Source organism: Pristiophorus japonicus, unplaced genomic scaffold (genome assembly GCF_044704955.1).
Source record: "Pristiophorus japonicus isolate sPriJap1 unplaced genomic scaffold, sPriJap1.hap1 HAP1_SCAFFOLD_2982, whole genome shotgun sequence".
Taxonomy (NCBI): domain Eukaryota; kingdom Metazoa; phylum Chordata; class Chondrichthyes; family Pristiophoridae; genus Pristiophorus; species Pristiophorus japonicus.
In genome coordinates this window covers 443-21,483 of record NW_027252760.1, presented here as the reverse complement: position 1 = coordinate 21,483, position 21,041 = coordinate 443, and the positions used below count along the sequence as shown (strand labels likewise).

Here is a 21,041-nt window from a genome sequence, read left to right as displayed (position 1 = left end):
GGGGGAGAGAGAGAGTGTTGTGGGGAGAGAGGAGAGTGTGTGAGGGGGAGAGAGAGTGTGTGTGAGGGGGAGAGAGAGAGTGTGTGAGGGGGAGAGAGAGTGTGTGAGGGGGAGAGAGAGAGTGTGTGAGGGGGAAGAGAGAGTGTGTGAGGGGGAGAGAGAGAGTGTGTGAGGGGGAGAGAGAGAGTGTGTGAGGGGGAGAGAGAGAGTGTGTGAGGGGGAGAGAGAGAGTGTGTGAGGGGGAGAGAGAGAGTGTGTGAGGGGGAGAGAGAGAGTGTGTGAGGGGGAGAGAGAGTGTGTGTGAGGGGAGAGAGAGTGTGTGAGGGGGAGAGAGAGTGTGTGAGGGGGAGAGAGAGTGTGTGAGGGGGAGAGAGTGTGTGTGAGGGGGAGAGAGAGAGTGTGTGAGGGGGAGAGAGAGAGTGTGTGAGGGGGAGAGAGAGAGTGTGTGAGGGGGAGAGAGAGAGTGTGTGAGGGGGAGAGAGAGAGTGTGTGAGGGGGAGAGAGAGAGTGTGTGAGGGGGAGAGAGAGAGTGTGTGAGGGGGAGAGAGAGAGTGTGTGAGGGGGAGAGAGAGAATGTGTAAGGGGGAGAGAGAGAGTGTGTGGGGGAGAGAGAGAGCGTGTGTGAGGGGGAGAGAGAGAGAGAGAGAGAGAGAGAGAGAGAGAGAGAGAGAGAGAGTGTGTGGGAGAGAGTGTGTGGGGTCCACCTATTTCAGGACCACGTTAAATTGCTCCAACTGAACCCTACACACTGCTGATGGAGGGGGAATAGGAATATAAGGAGCCCATTCAGCCCTTCAAGTCTGCTCCACCATTCAACTGGACCATGGCTGATCTGCAGCTTAACTACATTTTGGGGTCTTTGCTCCATATCCCTTACCCAAAAAAAAACGATCGTTCTCAGTCTTGAAAGCTCCAATTGACCCCCAGTATGTACAGCCTTTTGGGGGGGGGGGTGTTCCAAATTTCTGCAACTTTTGTGTCGAGGTGCTTCCTGATTTTGCTCAAATAGACAAATACAATTTTCCCCGACTACATGGTTTCACTCCCTCGAAACATATATTTGATATAAATATTGTGATTACAGTATCCACCAGAATTACGGACATGATCTTATGTTGAATCAGAAGGGGCGATTTGACAAACGATTGGCCAGCTCGTCCCTGTGAAACACAGAGTCAGTACTGAGGAGTTCAAATTAAATAGAAACATTAGCAGACTACCTCACTTCGGGCCTGGTCCTCCACACTCACACGCAGCCCCCACAGTTACCCACAGCAAGGCTGACGGGAACTAGCAGTCAGCAACCCATCGCAAAAGAGCACACTCTCGGGCCTTGGAGTTGGGCCGTAGTGCATTGACTGTGTGTATGTCTGCACACTGGTTACACAGTGCGATAAAACTACATGTGCATCGGGTGTTAAATCTGTACACTCAGATCGCACAAAGTCACTGAGGTTTGAGAGTGCAAGCCTTGCAGAGTCGCTGTGACAGTAAGATTGTTTGAGGTTTCAAGTCGGTCACAATTCTCTTTTACACACATACGGCAGAGAACGCCAAACAACAAACAGCTTTCTAAGGTGCTGCTTACTGCTACAATCTGTTGTGACCAATAACCTGCCATTTCAAAGCGATACAATTCCCAATAAGATCAAAGCTTCTGTCAGGTAATCATTTTCTTTGGTTTTAATCTGTTGATCTTATTAGGGCCTAAACTACAAGATTTCTCTGAGCTGGATTGAAAATGTTTCACGGATGGATCATCGTAAAAAGCCTGGAGCCTCGGGGGCCAGTTTGAAACTTCCCTCAGGTTTATCGCAGCCCGGGTGTGTCACACACACACAACCAGCTCTCGGTGTGCTAACGTGTGCAGGGAATATCCGCTCGGCGTTCATTTCTGATCGACGAGGGAGTGAAGTGATGTGGGTTTGGGGTGGGAAAATGAACTACCCTGAAAGGGGGGTGGAGTGTACTCCGTGGGGCAAATGGGCCTCTCTCCCTCCCACTTTCTTGTGCTGACACATCAGCACACAAATCTTGCCCATGTATTATAGCTTTAGTTGCGGATTGGGGGAAGCTGAATGTTTGAAAACACATTTTTAATTCAAAACTGGCCTGTGCGAAGAAATGTGAAGAGGGGGAGACAATTAAAACCACATTAACACCATATTTCCTTCAGCTATCCTCCTTCATCTCAGCCCTCGTACCTTCCCACTTCCCCATACTCTCTCACATACCTTTACCCCTATATTTCAGCTCTTTGTAATTATAACAGTGTAAAGGAAAACGTGGACTGCACATGGAATCATAGAAATTTACAGCACGGAAGGAGGCCATTTCGGCCCATCGTGTCCACACCGGCCGACCAAGAACTATCCAGCCTAATCCCACTTTCCAGCTCTAGGTCCGTAGCCCTGTAGGTTACAGCACTAAATGTGATGAGGGTTTCTGCCTCTACCACCCTTTCAGGCAGTGAGTTCCACACCCCCACCACCCTCTGGGTGCAGAAATTTCCCCTCAAATCCCCTCTAAACCTCACCCCAATTACTTTAAATCTATGCTCCTTGGTTGTTGACCCCTCTGCCAAAGGAAACAGGGTCTTCCTATCCACTCTATCCAGAGCCCTCATAATTTTATACACCTCAATCAGGTCTCCCCTCAGATTCCTCTGTTCCAAAGAAAACAGACCCGGCATCTCCAATCTTTCCTCATAGCCAAAATTCTCCAGTCTGGGCAACATCTGGGTGTGGGTGCGAAGGCTGTCACAGAACTTTATTTGGACACTCTACCCTCCTGACAAGGTTCTCCCACAGAACCCTACCGCACAGAATCACTAACCTATTGGCAAATGCTGATGCTTTGACACAGAGCTGAAAAATCAGCTATTGTACAAGTTGCAGCTGCCCCTCAGTGCCTGCACACTGATGCTCTCATCAACGAGCAAGGGACTGCAAGTTCTTTCTCACTTCCGTATCATCGCTTGAACATTAACGTTATATTTACTGAAGCATGTCAAAGCCTGTCTGTTTCTGGAAGACTCAAATGATGATCACACGTCCCACCCTGCATAAGCACAGAGGGATATGTCTGTCCCAGCAAGCCCGACACTGTTAAATGGCCTGTTTTATAAAGCGCAGCTCCAAGCATTTGCACAGCTTTGGACTGAATTCCCATAATGTGAAGAAGAAACAGCATCATGAACAGTGGATCCGACGTTTCTGCTCACTGGTGAACCGGCCTGGATTCCAGATTCACTGCTTTAAGCCGCTAAGATGCCTTGATGTAATCAGAAGTTTCTGTATTCCAACAGAGCAATGGACGACTGCTGCTCCGATTTCTGAGAGCAAGTGATTTGATTGGGCGTCGGCAGTGGAGGCTGCTCAGACAGATGCATTTTGCTCTGTGCGCACTCCATCACGTCAATGATTTGGGGCTTTGTTTCTCGCTCACCTTGCACTTATATGAAAGTAAATATTGTTAAATCTGGCCGGATCTCTGACTTCAAGAGGAATGAAAATGCGTTAAACCACAAACTGACTGCAGTCCTCAGCTCCTGAGTTCTGGGACTAGGTCCGAGGATTGGATATTGTGTGGCCCACATGCCGCACATCACAACTGCATTTCAAGTCAAGCTCAAGTGGGGAAGAGAGGATCAAACACAGCTGGAATTTTCTACTCCAAATATACAAAGACATTACTCAGACTGAGCCATTAACTGATTATGAACTTTGCTCAACATGCAAATTCTTGTAGTGGTCGTATTTCCATTGAACTGTACGGGGAGTATTTAAGCTGCTTCAGCCTGTGAGACTCTTGTCCATGTTCAATATCCATCCAGGTCAGCACAAGACAGCATTGAATTCAGTGGATAGATCACTGCAATCGATGGGTGGGTGTTAATCTTCAGGTTAGCCAGTTATTTCAAAGCAAGAGCCTCTAGGGGCAAAATGGCCAATCAGTTTGTACAAAATTTTAGTCATTTGTGCAAATGAAAGACATCTCCAGTAGTTCTTGATGGCACGGCTACACAGCACCTCCACAGACATGGTGCATGAAAGCCTCTCCATACCAGCTCAAACCCTCATTATTCCGAGGCTGAAGATAGAGCCAGACGCACAGGATTCTCAAAGGCCTAGCTGAAAGGGCAGTGCTTGGAACTGCTCTGTATGCAATCAACAGGCTGCCTGGGAGCTCAGGCAACTCGGAGAGCTGTGAGACATGCACAAGCATTTGGGAGTTAAATATCAGATTTCTTCCAACTACCTCCAGCTGGAGATTTCTGGGATTTGTAAACTTGGTTTAAACCTGCACTTCAAGTTAAGAGCACTGAAAAGGTTTCAAATATTATCTCTTCAGCAACAATTGCTGATTAAAAAAAAGTTTAAATCTATGCTGAGCAGTCAGTTAAAATATTAGAATCATAGAACGGTTACAGCACAGGAGGCCATTGGGCCCATCGAGCCCATGCCGGCTCTCTGCAAGAGCCCCTCAGCCAACCCCACTCCCCCGCCCTTTCCTTCAGGTACTTATCCAACTCCCTTTTGAAAGCAGTGATCGAGTCTGCCTCCACCACCCTCTCAGGCCGTGCAGTCCAGATCCTAACCACTCGCTGCGTAAAATAGTTTTTCCTCATGTCGCCTTTGGTTCTTCTGCCGATCGCCTTAAATCTGTGTCCTCTGGTTCCCGACTCTTCCACCAGTGGGAACAGTTTCTCTCTATCTACTCTGTCCAGACCCCTCGTGATTTTGAACACCTCGATCAAATCTCCTCTCAACCTTCTCTGCTCGGAGAACAACCCCAGCTTCTCCAGTCCATCCACGTAACTGAAGTCCCTCATCCCTGGAACCATTCTTGTAAATCTTTTCTGCACCCTCTCTAAGACCTTCACATCCTTCCTAAAGTATGGTGCCCAGAATTGGACACAATACTCCAGTCAAGGCTGAGCCAGTGTTTTATACAGGTTCATCATAACTTCCTTGCTTTTGTACTCTCTGCCTCTATTTATGAAGCCCAGGATCCCGTACGCTTTCTCAACCTGCCCTGCCACGATTTATGCATCTATACCCCCAGGTCTCTCTGTTCATACACCCGCTTTAGTTTATATTGCCTCTCCTCGTTCTTCCTACCAAAATGTATTACTTCGCACCTTTGTGTGTTAAATTTCATCTGCCAGGTGTCCGCCCAGCCTATAAGAATATAAGAAATAGGAGCAGGAGTAGGCCATTTGGCCCCTCGAGCCTGCTCCACTATTCAATAAGATCATGGCTGATCTGATCATGGACTCAGCTCCACTTCCCTGCCCGTTCCCCATAACCCTTTACTCCCTTATCGCTCAAAAATCTGTCTATCTCCGCCTTAAATATATTCAATGACCCAGCCCCCACAGCTCTCTGGGGCAGAGAATTCCACAGATTTACAACCCTCAGAGAAGCAATTCCTCATCTCAGTTTGAAATGGGGGCTCCTTATTCTGAGACTATGTCCCCTAGATTTAGTTCCCCTACGAGTGGGGAATATCCTCCCTGTTGAGCCCCCTCATTATCTTATATGTTTCAATAAGATCACCTCTCAATCTTCTGAACTCCAATTTGTATAGGCTCAACCTTTAAACCTATCTTCATAAGTCAAGCCCCTCATCTCTGGAATCAATCGAGTGAACCTTCTCTGAACAGCCTCCAATGCAAGTATATCCTACCTTAAAGATGGAGACCAAAACTGTACGCAGTACTCTCGGTGTGGTCTCACCAATACCCCATACAATTGTAGCAGGACTTCTCTGCTTTTATACTCTATCCCCCTTGCAATAAAGGCCAACGTTCCATTTGCCTTCCTGATCACTTGCTGTACCTGCATACTAACTTTTTGTGTTTCATGCACCAGGACCCCCAGATCTCTCTGTATTGCAGCATTTTGCAATTTTTCTCCATTTAAAAGTATAATTTGCCTTTCTATTTTTTTTCTGCCAAATTATACTCCATCTGCCAAATTTTTGCCCACTCACTAAGCCTGTCTGTAACCCTTTACAGATTTTTTGTGTCCTCCTCACAATTTGCTTTCCCATCCATCTTTGTATCATCAGCAAACTTGGTTACATTACACTCGGTCCCTTCATCCAAGTCATTAATATAGATTGTAAATAGTTGAGGCCCCAGTACTGATCCCTGTGGCACCCCACGAGTCACTGGCTGCCAACTGGAAAATGATCCATTTATCCTGACTCTCTGTTTTCTGTTAGTTAGCCAATCCTCGATCCATGCTAATATATTACCCCCAACCCCGTGAACTTTTATCTTGTGCAGTAACCTTTTGTGTGGCAAATTATCGAATGCCTTCTAGAAATCCAAATACACCACATCTACTGGTTCCCCTTTATCCACCCTGCTTGTTACATCCTCAAAAAACTCCAGCAAATTTGTCAAACATAATTTCCCTTTTTTAAATCCATGCTGATTCTGCTTGATTGAATTATGCTTTTCCAAATGTCCCGCTACTGCTTCCTTAATAATGGACTCCAGCATTTTCCCAATGACAGATGGGAAACTAGCTAACTGGTCTATAGTTTCCTGCTTTTTGTCTGCCTCCTTTTTTTAAATAGGGGCGTTACATTTGTGGTTTTCCAATCCGCTGGGACCTCCCCATAATCCTGGGAATTTTGGTAATTACAACCAATGCATCCACTATCTCTGCCACTACTTCTTTTAAGACCCTAGTATGTAAGCCATCAGGTCCAGGGGACTTGTCTGCCTTTAGTCCCATTATTTTACCGAGTACTACTTCATTAGTGATAGTGACTGTATTAAGTTCCTCCCTCCCTATAGCCCCTTGATATCCACTATTGGGATGTTTTTAGTGTCTTCTCCCATGAAGACCGATACAAAATATTTGTTCAATGTCTCTGCCATTTCCCTGTTCTCCATTATTAATTCCCCAGTCTCATCCTCTCGGGGCCAACATTTACTTTAGCCACTCTTTTCCTTTTTATGTACCTGTAGAAACTTACTGTTTTTATATTTCATGCTAGTTTACTTTCATAATCTATCTTCCCTCGCAATCATTTTTTTTAGTAGTTCTTTGTTGGCTTTTAAAAGTTTCCCAATTCTCTGGCCTCCCTCTAGTTTTGGCCACATTGTATGCCTTTGTTTTCAATTTGATACCATCCCTTTTTTCCTTAGTTAGCCACGGATGGTTAACCCTCATCTTACAGTCTTTCCTTCTCATTGGGATAGATTTTTGTTGCAAGTTATGAAATGTCTGCCATGGCTCATCAACCGTCCCACACTTTAATCTATATCACTATCCACCTCACTGCACTTCCAAGTTTTGTGTCGTCTGCAAATTTTGATATTGTGCCCTGTACACCCAAGTCCAAGTGATTAATATATATCAAGAAAAGCAGGGACAATTGTTGATGTGTTCTTGGCTGAAGGGTAGGGGGCAGCCTCGTAGTTTTCAAACTCCCTGTATGCCAGGAAGTACAAGCTACGAAGCCAATCCACTGTGATAGGACAGTATCTTTTACACGTGCTGCACAGACCCTGATGTCGCAATCTCTGCTAGGCTCAGTGTTGGGCCGAAGGGTCCTTTCTTGTTGCTAAATCGGTTTCCATCTTTAGACGTTGCCCTGGTACTGGAATACAGAACCTCATGCCACACCACCGTGACTCATACCACTGTCGGAAGAACAAGGGTCGGACGGAGGAGCTCATTACCCAGCTGCATTAAGTTGTGCTGCCATTCTGAAGGCAGACTGCTCATTATGCATGTACTTCTCAGCTTTCCCACTAGGGCTCTGTCTCCAAGCACGGTATCACATGCTTTGCAATAGTACACACCAGGAAGGACCTTTGCTGCCTTTGATAGTGCCTGTTTCTCTAATGTTTCCTACACTACAACAGTGAAGACACTTCAAAAAGTAGTTCATTGGCTGCAAAGTGCTCTGGGACGTCCTGAGGTTGTGACAGGATAGAAATGCAAGTCTTTCTTATTTCTTTCTCTCACTCTCCTGAACTGCAGTTGTGCCAAGTGAGATTGGATCGTGACAGGCACACAATCATCTCTGTATTTCTATTAGCTGTTGGCCATCTGAAGGGTGTTCTTCAGTAGTGCATTAAACAGGTGTGTTCAGGCAGGCTTGGGTTAGTCACTCAGACCAGAAATGACGGTTTCTGGTGTACAGATGATACAAGGTCGGCTGTCAGCGAAGGACCCCAGGATTTTCAGTGAACGGGAACCTATTAGATTACTCCTGAAGTCCAGTGTACCATCAGACAGCTTGACAATGGGACATGGTCCTAGGTATCAAAGCATGTTCCTTCTCTTTGCTGATGATCTGGATCACCAATATTCAAAGCCAAGTTGAAAAGCTATGGGGAGAGGATTGCAACGCAGCAGTGGATCGATTTCACCATTGTTGGATTGGTTCAAGTACTGGTGTTGGAATATTCTTTAGAAAAAAGGTGCTCAATTCCTCGTTTCCAGTGCATCACAACTGGATTCAGAGACATTCCATTCCCAACTCTTGATATTTGTCAGTGCAGTCTCTGTGGGAATCACAATGTTTTGTATCCAAGTGACTGTGAAATAGATGGTTTCTACAACTGTGCTACTTCAATCAGGTTGTTGTCCCTCGTGCATCAGGACCCGATACTTACCAACAGTCCAAGACATTCTGACCACAGTCACTGCCCATCCCATCTGCAGTTTCCACACTGGGCATTTTAAATAAACTGTAGCTGTATATCTGAATACAAGAACATAAGAATTAGGAGCAGGAGTAGGTAATTCAGCTCTTCGAGCCTGCTCCGCCATTCAATAAGATCATGGCTGATCTTCAACCTCAACTCCATCTCTCCACCCGATCTCCATACCCCTCGGTTCCCTTAGTATCCAAAACCTTCTGTCCTGAATATACTGAATGACTGAGCATCCACAGTCCTCTGGGATAGAGAATTCTAAAGATTCACAAGCCTTTAAGTGAAAATATTTCTCCTCATCTCAGTCTTAAATGGACGACCCGTTATTCTGAGACTGTGACCCCTGGGTTCTACACTCCCCAGCCCGGGGGGAAACATCCTCCCTGCATCTACCCTGTCAATCCCTGTAAGAATTTTATATGTTTTGGTGAGATCACCTCTCATTCTTCTAAACTGTAGGGAACATAGCCCTATTTAACTAGATTGTTGAGTAAATGAAATATTTATTTGCTTCTAAAACTATATTTCCTTTATTTTTTAAACTTATTCTTTGCTTCTATCTGCTCCCAGGAATAAATCCTTTTCGGTAATAACATTTCTAGACTCTGCTCTTCAGCCTACTTTGTAACACAAGCCCATATGGGTAATCTTGAGAAAGCTTAAACAGATGTGCTGTTATTGTGTACCCCAGACAATCAAGACTCCCAACTTATTACAAATAGTCACCTTTGCCATTATTAATCTTTGAACAACCTTCCAAATTCACATCCTGTCCTCTCTTCATCTTCTGCTCTCACTTGCCCCTCTTTCTGTGGCCTAACTAAAGCCCCCAGCCCCATCATACACTCACCGCGCCTCCCAGCTCTACACTCAATGCACAGGCTTCCAAATTACATCCAAATTGAAGTCAGATTTTCAGCTTCCCCCAAAACCGTAGGAATTATATTTTCTAGTTAGAAAGAGGTGCTTGGGCCCCGAGGAAAGCAGACATTGTTCAAATGCTCTAGCGTTTATTTTATCTCTCTTAAAAAATATATAGATATAAATAAAAATAATCACATTATTTGGTGAAGCATTCCCAAGGGTGGACTAAAGATTGGATCCAGAAAAGTACAAGAGGATGGAGGGTGCCAGGAACTGAATGTTGAAGCAGAGTGGTTCTGCTTACACTGAAGCAGCGTGCAAAGGAATCCATGATTCACCACAACTGACCAAGATGGGTCGATTTAATCAATAGGTGGGAATCCTTGGCCACCGGGAACGTGACGGGGAAATCTTGGGCACTCTCCCACCATTCCCTGACAAGCGGGAAGGGCTAGTCACTGGGAGCCCGATTTCACCCGACTGTGTCGCGGCCGCTCTGGGAAAGGAGACTGCCGGGAGTGACCTTCAAAGTCACAACCTGCAACTCAAAACAGCTGCAGACCTGGGACAGCTCGAGTGTAAAATCAAGGTAAGTGACTTGATTGGTTTGATGTTCCTGAAATCAGGATTTCAGCAGCAAGATTGGCGGTGAATGTGCCAGCATCAGCTGCTTTCAATGCGCGGGAACAGGCAATTTAATTCAAAAATAACGCCGCCTCAAAGCACAACAAAGGAGCTCACTGAAACGCCAGCTCTAACGTGTGCCCAGCTCTCCATGTGCCAGTGCCCATGGCCCAGTGCCAATACAGCCCGGTGTGACATCAATCCAAGGGTACAAACCCTGCACCAACCTGGGGCTTTCAACGTGCACCACGACAGACGTCAGTACTGGAGTGAGTTCGAAACCTGGGCCAGACCCATCAAGCTGCAGGTGCTGATTGAGCAAACTCAGCAGTGGCCAGACCGGCCATGGCTGGGCCCTGGTCTGACTGCTGCGTACTGCTTCATTCACAGGTACAATCTCTCCAACGACAAAACTCTCTCTCGCGGATCAGCTGTAGTGTATCCTGGCAGGAAATATATTCGAGGCAAGTGCAGAGAAAGCAAACATTGGTTCATTAGGATTCAGAATCATTCCCGATACTTTCTCCCAGTTTGGAAACAATTCAACCATTGGGCTCTGCGCATCCTGCATCAGCAACCTCAAGGCAGACCAGTGGCAACTGGGACACTGGCATAAATCACCCAAATTCAACTGGCACCCGTATGTACAGCATCAACTATGCAGATTTTTAAAAAAAATAAAGAAATTGCCAGCACAAGTGGGATTTCAGGCTGCAGTGGCTTGGACAGTCGCTGGGCCTCACTCTCTGGCCATGGAGGCTGTTTACTAAACCTTTGATCACCCAGTCAGTGAGCCCACAGTGCTGGCATCATCGCACACCGCACCAAAACCACCAACAGGAACAAAATACCCAAGCAAACTGCTTTGGTATAGTCTGCCAGGCTGCCACTGCACAGAGTAACTGTGCCAGCCCGTCTGATCTGAACCCTCTCAAACAAGGCTTTAAAAGTCACTGTTTGAAACAAAATAAAGCAGCAGTTTCTCATGCGTTTGAAACACACTCGACTATTGTAGTAACACAGGTGCCTGCACACTAATACATCCAGAGCTCACGTCAGCTACACTTTCATATTTAATAAATTAGGTAAAATCCTTTTCTTTCTGTTTTTGATCACAGTGCATAACCCGGTAATATTTAAACACGATATAAAGTTGCAATTGCTCTGCAGCGTGCAGTGACCATCTATCCTGTGAGGAGAGGTTAATGGGGGAGGGCCGAGGGTAACGGCAACGTGTCAGCTTTTCACAGTAACAGTCAGACAAACCCTCAGTCCGAGAGGTGTATCTGTGACACCTTTCCTCATTGACTCTCTACTGACGAGGAGTCTGAAAGTATCCTCAAACACACAACAACCCACTCTCCTGAGTCAATGATAGAACACAACACCGGACACAAAGACCATGGCTAGGCTATGTACAATTCATCGGCCTCAGGAGCTTTGCCTGATGATGTGGGCGTTGCTGGTGACTTGCCGCCCCTCCCTCCCCCACACGTCCATTGGCCACTCTCCTGGCTACCTGGAGAAGATGGGGAGGTGCTGTTGGCTGAGGATGCTGCTCGAACGCGGGGATTCCGTCTTTGCCATGACTTCTTTAAACCACGAAGCCACGTCCACCTCTAGCGTCTCGTAGCGCTTGATGAAATTGTGTTCCTGCAGTGAGAGAAGGGGAGGGTATTGGTGTCGCCCAGCCAAGCACACAGGGAGCATTGGGACAAGAAAAAACCCCAACACCTCGTCTTTTCATAACTGCAAACCCCGTCCTGGATAACATCCTTATCAAGCTGCATCACAACATTCCCATTGTTCTTCCATCCTTCCTATAGCACAAAACTGCAACTCTGGCCCAACTAAAGTCTTGCAGCAGCTCAACATGACAGCTTCCTGTATTCTATTCCTGTAGATACAAAGCCTTTTAAGGTTCGATTGACTCTCAGTCACACCTTTAATGATCTGCATATCTACACAGCAAGGTCCCACTGCTCCATTTAATATTTCACCATTTAAGGTGCATTTCCTTTCCCCATTCTTACTTCTCAAATGTTGACTTCACATTTCTCTGCCCCTGCCCTTACCCACCCAGCCAGTCTCTCACAATCTGTCATATCCCCAATCTGGGGTCATCAGCAAACCTCAATATTCTCCCAATCCCCAAGGCCAGATCATTTCTGCCGATACAGTGAGTAGGAACCGTCCCAACAAAGACCCTGGTGGGACCTCACTCACATTCCCAGTCCCACAAACACTCTTCACCCGACCCCTTGCTTTCTGCCTCCCGATTATTTCTATATAAAACACAGCCCCCTTAGTTCTATGGGCCATTAGCTTTTCTATAAATCTTGTACATGATACTTTAATAAATATTTTTGGAAATCCATAAAAAACCACATCTGCTGCATTTCCTTTTCCTCTCGTTATTTCTTCAAAGAATTTGATAAGTTTGGTCAAGCGGGACTTTCCTTTCAGAGGTCCATGGGATTGGCCCTGATTAACCCATGCTTCTCCCTGTGCTCACTATTCCCGTTTACCCATTCAACTGAGACTAACTGGACTGCACCCTCCACTCCAATCCCAAAATGTATCCACCTTGTAAACCCATGCAAAGTCCTAATTTATTAACTCTGCCCTCCCTCCCCCACACCACCTCCATCTGTCAGTGACCCAACCCCACACAGTCTATCCTCTCCCTCCCTCACACCGTCTCCATCTCTCAGTAACCCAACCCCACACTGTCTATCCTCTCCCTCCCTCACACCGCCTCCATCTCCATCTCCATCTCTCAGTAACCCAACCCCACACAGTCTATCCTCTCCCTCCCTCACACCGTCTCCATCTCTCAGTAACCCAACCCCACACAGTCTATCCTCTCCCTCCCTCACACCGTCTCCATCTCTCAGTAACCCAACCCCACACAGTCTATCCTCTCCCTCCCTCACACCGTCTCCATCTCCATCTCTCAGTAACCCAACCCCACACAGTCTATCCTCTCCCTCCCTCACACCGTCTCCATCTCCATCTCTCAGTAACCCAACCCCACACTGTCTATCCTCTCCCTCCCTCACACCGCCTCCATCTCCATCTCTCAGTAACCCAACCCCACACAGTCTATCCTCTCCCTCCCTCACACCGCCTCCATCTCCATCTCTCAGTAACCCAACCCCACACAGTCTATCCTCTCCCTCCCTCACACCGTCTCCATCTCTCAGTAACCCAACCCCACACAGTCTATCCTCTCCCTCCCTCACACCGTCTCCATCTCCATCTCTCAGTAACCCAACCCCACACAGTCTATCCTCTCACTCACTCACACCGTCTCCATCTCTCAGTAACCCAACCCCACACTGTCTATCCTCTCCCTCCCAACGTGCCTACAAAAAGCCTTTTACTGCCCTTCATGCTTTAGCTATTTTTCTCTTATACTTGTTCAATCTTTCTAATCTTTATTGCGACAGCTTTCCTATATTCTCTATGTTGAGCCCAGTGCAAGGGGTGTCGCAGTTGTGTGAGACGGACTGGTTGGGCCGGATGCACTTTACCTTTCCGCCATTGTTCATAGGTTTATATATAACCTTCGGGACTGCTGGCCGAGGGCCGTGTGGCTCTTTGTCGGCCGGCATGGACACGATGGGCTGAAATGGCCTCCTTCTGTGCTGTAGATTTCTATGTTTCTGTTTCTAACTCGATTCACTGTCAGTCCTGAAAATGCTCAGTGCTCAGTTTTAGTTTTAAATATGATCAAATCTTACAACCACAGCCACCAGCTGTTGACACACACCCTATTGCTCCTGGAATATCACTATCACACAGTGAGTGCCCTCTCTGCTCACTATCACACAGTGAGTGCTCTCTCCGCTCACTATCACAGTGAGTGCTCTCTCCGCTCACTATCACAGTGAGTGCTCTCTCCGCTCACTATCACAGTGAGTGCTCTCTCTGCTCACTATCACAGTGAGTGCTCTCTCTGCTCACTATCACAGTGAGTGCTCTCTCTGCTCACTATCACAGTGAGTGCTCTCTCTGCTCACTATCACAGTGAGTGCTCTCTCTGCTCACTATCACAGAGAGTGCTCTCTCTGCTCACTATCACAGAGAGTGCTCTCTCTGCTCACTATCACAGAGAGTGCTCTCTCTGCTCACTATCACAGTGAGTGCTCTCTCTGCTCACTATCACAGTGAGTGCTCTCTCTGCTCACTATCAGTGAGTGCTCTCTCTGCTCACTATCACAGTGAGTGCTCTCTCTGCTCACTATCACAGTGAGTGCTTTCTCTGCTCACTATCACAGTGAGTGCTCTCTCTGCTCACTATCACAGTGAGTGCTCTCTCTGCTCACTATCACAGTGAGTGCTCTCTCTGCTCACTATCACAGTGAGTGCTCTCTCTGCTCACTATCACAGTGAGTGCTCTCTCTGCTCACTATCACAGTGAGTGCTCTCTCTGCTCACTATCACAGTGAGTGCTCTCTCTGCTCACTATCACAGTGAGTGCTCTCTCTGCTCACTATCACAGTGAGTGCTGTCACTGCTCACTATCAGTGAGTGCTCAGAGCTGGACCCATCACACACTCCAGTTCTGGGCTTTTTTCAGAACCTGAACAAGTGGTGGGAAAGGGACACTCGAGAAATGGTACATTAAACGCCAGTTGCCCCATTAAACTATCACAACAGAATACTTACAAGCAATTTGTTGTATTTTGGTCTCTTCCTGTGATCCTTTGTAAGGCTAATGGGACAAGAAAGGAGAGAAATATTAGAAAATAAACTGAAATGAAAAACATCCACTGATCTTTCATCATTGGCCCAAATCCAAATCCAGCCCAGACCGGACGAGTCTGTGTCTGTGGAAGGAAGGGTTGTACATGGAATGAATTTGGACACTCTCAGCCTAGTTCTTGCTGGGCTTGGGTCACAGCACAGAACAAGCAGAGGAGCAGCACCTCGCAGGTGGTGAGCTTAGCAAAACTCTCCAGCCACGTGCTGGAACGGGGAAGGGCAAGATCAGGGGAATCAAACCATGGCTCAAGGAGCGGTGCCTGGAAGAAGGATTACACTTTGTTGGGCACTGGCACCAGTTTTGCGACGGTTTGAAGGGAGCTATTCCGCAAGGACAGGCTACATTTGAGCAGGGAGCGAGGGAATGCACTGGGAAAACTGTTCAATAGGAATGTAAGGAGCATTTAAAGTCGGAAGGGGCGGGGACTGGGAAAATAAAACCAAATGGGATTCGCCAACAGAGAAAGGAGAAAGAGGAGGATAATAAAGAAAGGGTGGGGCCTATTAGAGACCATAAGGGTAATGTGTGTGTGGAGGTGGAAGATGTGGGTACTTAATGAATACTTTGCGTCTGTTTTCACAAAGGAAAAGGCAATGAAGGTTCTGCTATCGAGGAGGAGTGTGATATTCTGAATGAAATAAACAGTGAGAGAGGAAGTATTAAGGGGTTTAGCAGCTTTGAAAGTGGATAAGTCCCCAGGTCCGGATGAAATGCATCCCAGGCCGTTGAGTGGAACAAAAGAGGAACTAGCAGAGGCCTTGACCATCATTTTCCAGTCCTCTTTGGATTTGGGCATGGTGCCGGAGGACTGGTAATGTGGTATACTTGTTTAAGAAGGGAGAAAGGGATCGGCCGAGTAATTACAGGCCTATCAGCCTAACCTCAGTGGTGGGAAAATTATTGGAAAAAATCCTGAAGGACAGGATAAACCAATATTTGGAAAGGCAAGGATTAATCAGGGACAGTCAGCACGAATTTGTTATCGGAAGATCGTGTTTGACTAACCTGATTGAATTTTTTGAGGAGGTAACCAAGAGGGTAGTGCATACAATGTAGTGTATATGGACTTTAGTAAAGCTTTTGATAAGGTCCCACATGGTAGATTGGTCACGAAGGTAAAAGCCCATAGGATCCAGAGCAAAGTGGCAAGTTGGATCCAAAGTTGGCTTAGAGTTAGGAAGCTATAAAGATAGGTTATGGTTGATGGATGTTTTTGTTTCCAGTGGGGTTCCGCAGGGCTCAGTACCTTGTTTTTTGTGGTACCCTATATATATCAATGATCTAGATTTAAATATCGGGAGTATGATTAAGAAGTTTGCAGATGACACTAAAATTGGCTGTGTGGTTAATAATGAAGAGGAAAGTCATGGCTGCAGGAGGATATCCAACTACTGGTCAGGTGGGCAGAGCAGTGGCAAATGGAATTTAATTTGGAGAAGTGTGAGGTAATGCACTTGGGGAGGGCTAATAAGGAAAGGGTATACACATTACTCAGTAGGTCACTTAGAAGTGTGGATGAACAAAGGGACCTTGGAGTGTTTGTCCACAGATCCCTGAAAGTAGCAGGCCAGGTGGATAAGTGGTTAAAAAGGCATATGGAATGCTTGCCGAGGCATAGAATACAAGAGCAGGGAGGTTATGCTTAAATTGTATAATACTTTGGTTAGGTCACAGCTGGAGTACTGCAGCAGTTCTGGTCACCGTATTATAGGAAGGACATGATTGCACTGGAGAGGGTGTAGAGGAGATTTACGAGGATACTGCCTGGAATGGAGAATCTTAGCTATGAGGACAGATTGGATAGGCTGGGTTGTAACAGAGGAGGCTGAGGGAAGACCTCATTGAGCTGTATAAAATTTTGAGGGGCCTGAATATAGTGGATAGCAAGGGCCTATTTCCCTTGGTGGAGGAGTCTATTACGAGGGGGCATAGGTTTAAGGTGGTTGGTGGAAGGTTTAGAGGGGATATGAGGGGAGGCTACTTCATTATAATCATCATCATAGGCAGTCCGTCAAAATCGAGGAATTCCACTCAAAGTGAGTTCCCAGGTGACTGTACAGTCCAATACGGGAATTACAGTCTGTCACAGGTGGGACAGACAGTGGTTGAAGGAAAGGGTGGCTGGAGAGTCTGGTTTGCCACATGCTCTTTCCGCTGCCTGCGCTTGTTTTCTGCATGCTCTCGGCGACGAGACTCGAGGTGCTCAGCGCCCTCCCGGATATTCTTCCTCCACTTAGGGTGGTCTTTGGCCAGGGACTCCCAGGTGTTGGTGGGGATGTTGCACTTTATCAAGGAGGCCTTGAGGGTGTCCTTGAAATGTTTCCTCTGCCCACCTGGGGCTCGCTTGCCGTGTAGCAGTTCCGAGTAGAACGCTTGCTTTGGGAGTCTTGTGTCAGGCATGTGAACAATGTGGCCCGCCCAACAGAGCTGGTCAAGTGTGGTCAGTGTTTCAATGCTGGGGATGTTGGCCTGGTCAGGGACACTAACGTTGGTGCGTCTGTCCTCCCAGGGGATTTGCAGGATCTTGCGGAGACATCATTGGTGGTATTTCTTCAGCGATTTGAGATGTCTGCTGTACATGGTCCACGTTTCTGAGCCATACGGGAGGGCAGGTATCACTGCAGCCTTGTAGATCATAAGCTTGGTGCCAGATTTGAGGGCCTGATCCTCCAACACTCTCTCCCTTAGGCGATCGAAGGCTGCGCTGACGCACTAGAGGCGGTGCTGGACCTCGTCAGCGATATCTGCCCTTGCTGATAGTAGGCTCCCGAGGTATGGAAAGTGGTCCATGTTGTCCAAGGCCGCGTCATGGATTTTGATGACCAGGGGGCAGTGCTGTGTGGCGGGGTCAGGTTGGTGGAGGACCTTTGTCTTACGGATGTTTAGTGTAAGGCCCATGCTTTCGTACGCTTCGGTGATATTGACGATGGCTTGTAATTCAGCCTCTGAATATATGCAGACACAAGTGTCGTCCCCGTACTGTAGCTCGACGACAGAGGTTGGGATGGTCTTGGATCTGGCCTGGAGCCGACGAAGGCTGAACAGGTTCCCACTGGTTCTGTAGTTTAGTTCCACTCCAGCGGGGAGCTTGCTGAGTGTGAGATGGAGCATTGTCGCGAGAAAGATCGAGAAAAGGGCTGGAGCGATGATGCAGCACTGCTTGACCCCGGTCCAGACGTTGATTGGGTCTATGGTGCATCCGTTGGTCAGGATCACGGCCTGCATGTCGTCATGGAGCAGAGGGTTATGGGGGTCTGGAACTCACTGCCTGGAAGGGTGGTAGAGGCAGAAACCCTCACCACATTTAAAAAGTGCTTGGATAGGCACTTGAAGTGCTGTGACCTACAGGGTTACGGACCTAGAGCTGGTAATTGGGATTAGACTGGATAACATCTTGTTGGCTGGTGCAGATACGATGATAAGTACTTCAGGGAATCGAATACGGCCAGGATGATCTCCTGGACTAGTTTTGATCACCTGGGTGGATCGGAGAGGAATTTTCCCAGATTTTTTCCCCAATTAGCCTGGGTCTTTATCTATTTTTTTTGCCTCTCCCAGGAGATCACAAGGCTCCGGGTAGGGTGGAGTGTAGAATGTTGCAATACATGGGGTGTCGCAGTTGTGTGAGGCGGACTGGTTGGGCCGAATGCTCTTTACCTGACCGCCTTTGTTCATAGGTTTATATGAACAGGACTGTTGACCGAGGGCCGTGTGGCTCTTTGTCGGCCAGCGCGAACACGATGGGCCGAAATGGTTGTAAATTTCTATATTTCTAAACGTGACTGGGACTAGTTTCTCATGTGAAGGGTGAACATCAACATAGACTGGTTGGGCCAAATGGCCTGTTTGTTATAACTTTTTTTTCTATACCCTAATTCAGCACTAACTGACACTGAATCACCAGCCTAATTCAGAGGCATCACAGCTTGCTGGTCTGGGAAATGCCAATGGTACAATATGCAGTTGGGAGCATTCCCCTTAGGTTGGGACCGAGACAAATTGTTGAGGCAGAGGAAAGGGCTTTATGCTGAATCTAGCTGCATTACAACAGTCCTGAAAGTGTTATAGGGAGGTAACTTTATTTTATACTTAACGGTGTTAAACCAGCCCTGAGTGTACTTAGTGGGACAGTGTAGAGGGAACATACATCTGCATCTTGCTCGAGAATACTAATCCTGACACTGGGTGCCTGAAATGGAAACTGTTCCAATTCCCAGTAGGAGAAAAATGAAGCATTTTGGTCCAGTACATTTCATTGTATTTGCTTCTTTCTTCTGGTCATGTTATGCATGAGCTAAAGCCAGCATCACTGCCACAACATGCCCTGGTTGATGCTGAGACAATCGTTGTTCATCAGCTCCTGGCATCCAAGGAAAGAGGTCAAACTATTCCATTCAACTATAACGTCAAGATTGGATCGAATATATAGTTAATTGATAGCACACTGAAGTTTAAACGTTTGCTTATCCAGGGCGCCTCTTTGAACACTATTTCCTAAGAGAGAGAGCGAGAGAGAGCGGGGGGACAACAGAGAACTGGGAGAGAGCAGAGTGCAAGGGGGGGGGGGAGGAGAGAGAGAGAGAGAGAAGGGGGAGGAAGGGAGAGAGAGAGAGAGAAGGGGAGAGAGAGAGAGAGAGAAAGAGAGAGAAGGGGAGAGAGAGAGAGAGAGAAGGGGAGAGAGAGAGAGAGAGAGAGAGAGAGAGAGAGAGAGAGAGAGAGAAGGGGAGAGAACGGGGAGAGAGAGAGAGAAGGGAGAGAGAACGGGGAGAGAGAGAGAGAAGGGGGAGAGAGAGAGAGAAGGGGGAGAGAGAGAGAGAAGGGGGAGAGAGAGAGAGAAGGGGGAGAGAGAGAGAGAAGGGGGAGAGAGAGAGAGAAGGGGGAGAGAGAGAGAGAAGGGGGAGAGAGAGAGAGAAGGGGGAGAGAGAGAGAGAGGGGGAGAGAGAGAGAGAAGGGGAGAGAGAGAGAGGAGGAGAGAGAGAGAGAAGGGGGAGAGAGAGAGAGAAGGGGGAGAGAGAGAGAGAAGGGGGAGAGAGAGAGAGAAGGGGGAGAGAGAGAGAGAAGGGGGAGAGAGAGAGAGAAGGGGGAGAGAGAGAGAGAAGGGGGAGAGAGAGAGAAGGGGGAGAGAGAGAGAGAAGGGGGAGAGAGAGAGAGAAGGGGGAGAGAGAGAGAGAAGGGGGAGAGTGAGAGAGAAGGGGGAGAGTGAGAGAGAAGGGGGAGAGTGAGAGAGAAGGGGGAGAGTGAGAGAGAAGGGGGAGAGTGAGAGAGAAGGGGGAGAGTGAGAGAGAAGGGGGAGAGTGAGAGAGAAGGGGGAGAGTGAGAGAGAAGGGGGAGAGTGAGAGAGAAGGGGGAGAGTGAGAGAGAAGGGGGAGAGTGAGAGAGAAGGGGGAGAGTGAGAGAGAAGGGGGAGAGTGAGAGAGAAGGGGGAGAGTGAGAGAGAAGGGGGAGAGTGAGAGAGAAGGGGGAGAGTGAGAGAGAAGGGGGAGAGTGAGAGAGAAGGGGGAGAGTGAGAGAGAAGGGGGAGAGTGAGAGAGAAGGGGGAGAGTGAGAGAGAAGGGGGAGAGTGAGAGAGAAGGGGGAGAGTGAGAGAGAAGGGGGAGAGTGAGAGAGAAGGGGGAGAGTGAGAGAGAAGGGGGAGAGTGAGAGAGAAGGGGGAGAGTGAGAGAGAAGGGGGAGAGTGAGAGAGAAGGGGGAGAGTGAGAGAGAAGGGGGAGAGTGAGAGAGAAGGGGGAGAGTGAGAGAGAAGGGGGAGAGTGAGAGAGAAGGGGGAGAGTGAGAGAGAAGGGGGAGAGTGAGAGAGAAGGGGGAGAGTGAGAGAGAAGGGGGAGAGTGAGAGAGAAGGGGGAGAGTGAGAGAGAAGGGGGAGAGTGAGAGAGAAGGGGGAGAGTGAGAGAGAAGGGGGAGAGTGAGAGAGAAGGGGGAGAGTGAGAGAGAAGGGGGAGAGTGAGAGAGAAGGGGGAGAGTGAGAGAGAAGGGGGAGAGTGAGAGAGAAGGGGGAGAGTGAGAGAGAAGGGGGAGAGTGAGAGAGAAGGGGGAGAGTGAGAGAGAAGGGGGAGAGTGAGAGAGAAGGGGGAGAGAGAGGGGGAGGGGCTGTGG

At 47.8% G+C, this 21,041-nt stretch overlaps 1 long non-coding RNA gene across 1 annotated transcript; it reads right to left on the bottom strand.

Moving 5' to 3' along the window:
• Positions 1 to 1,668: 1,668 nt before the first annotated feature.
• Positions 1,669 to 19,413, bottom strand: LOC139248882 (uncharacterized). The gene is made up of 2 exons (XR_011591117.1): positions 14,852 to 19,413; positions 1,669 to 11,830 (listed from the first exon to the last, which is right to left on the bottom strand). It is a non-coding gene; the product is annotated as an uncharacterized lncRNA (long non-coding RNA).
• Between the last annotated feature and the right edge of the window lie 1,628 nt (positions 19,414 to 21,041).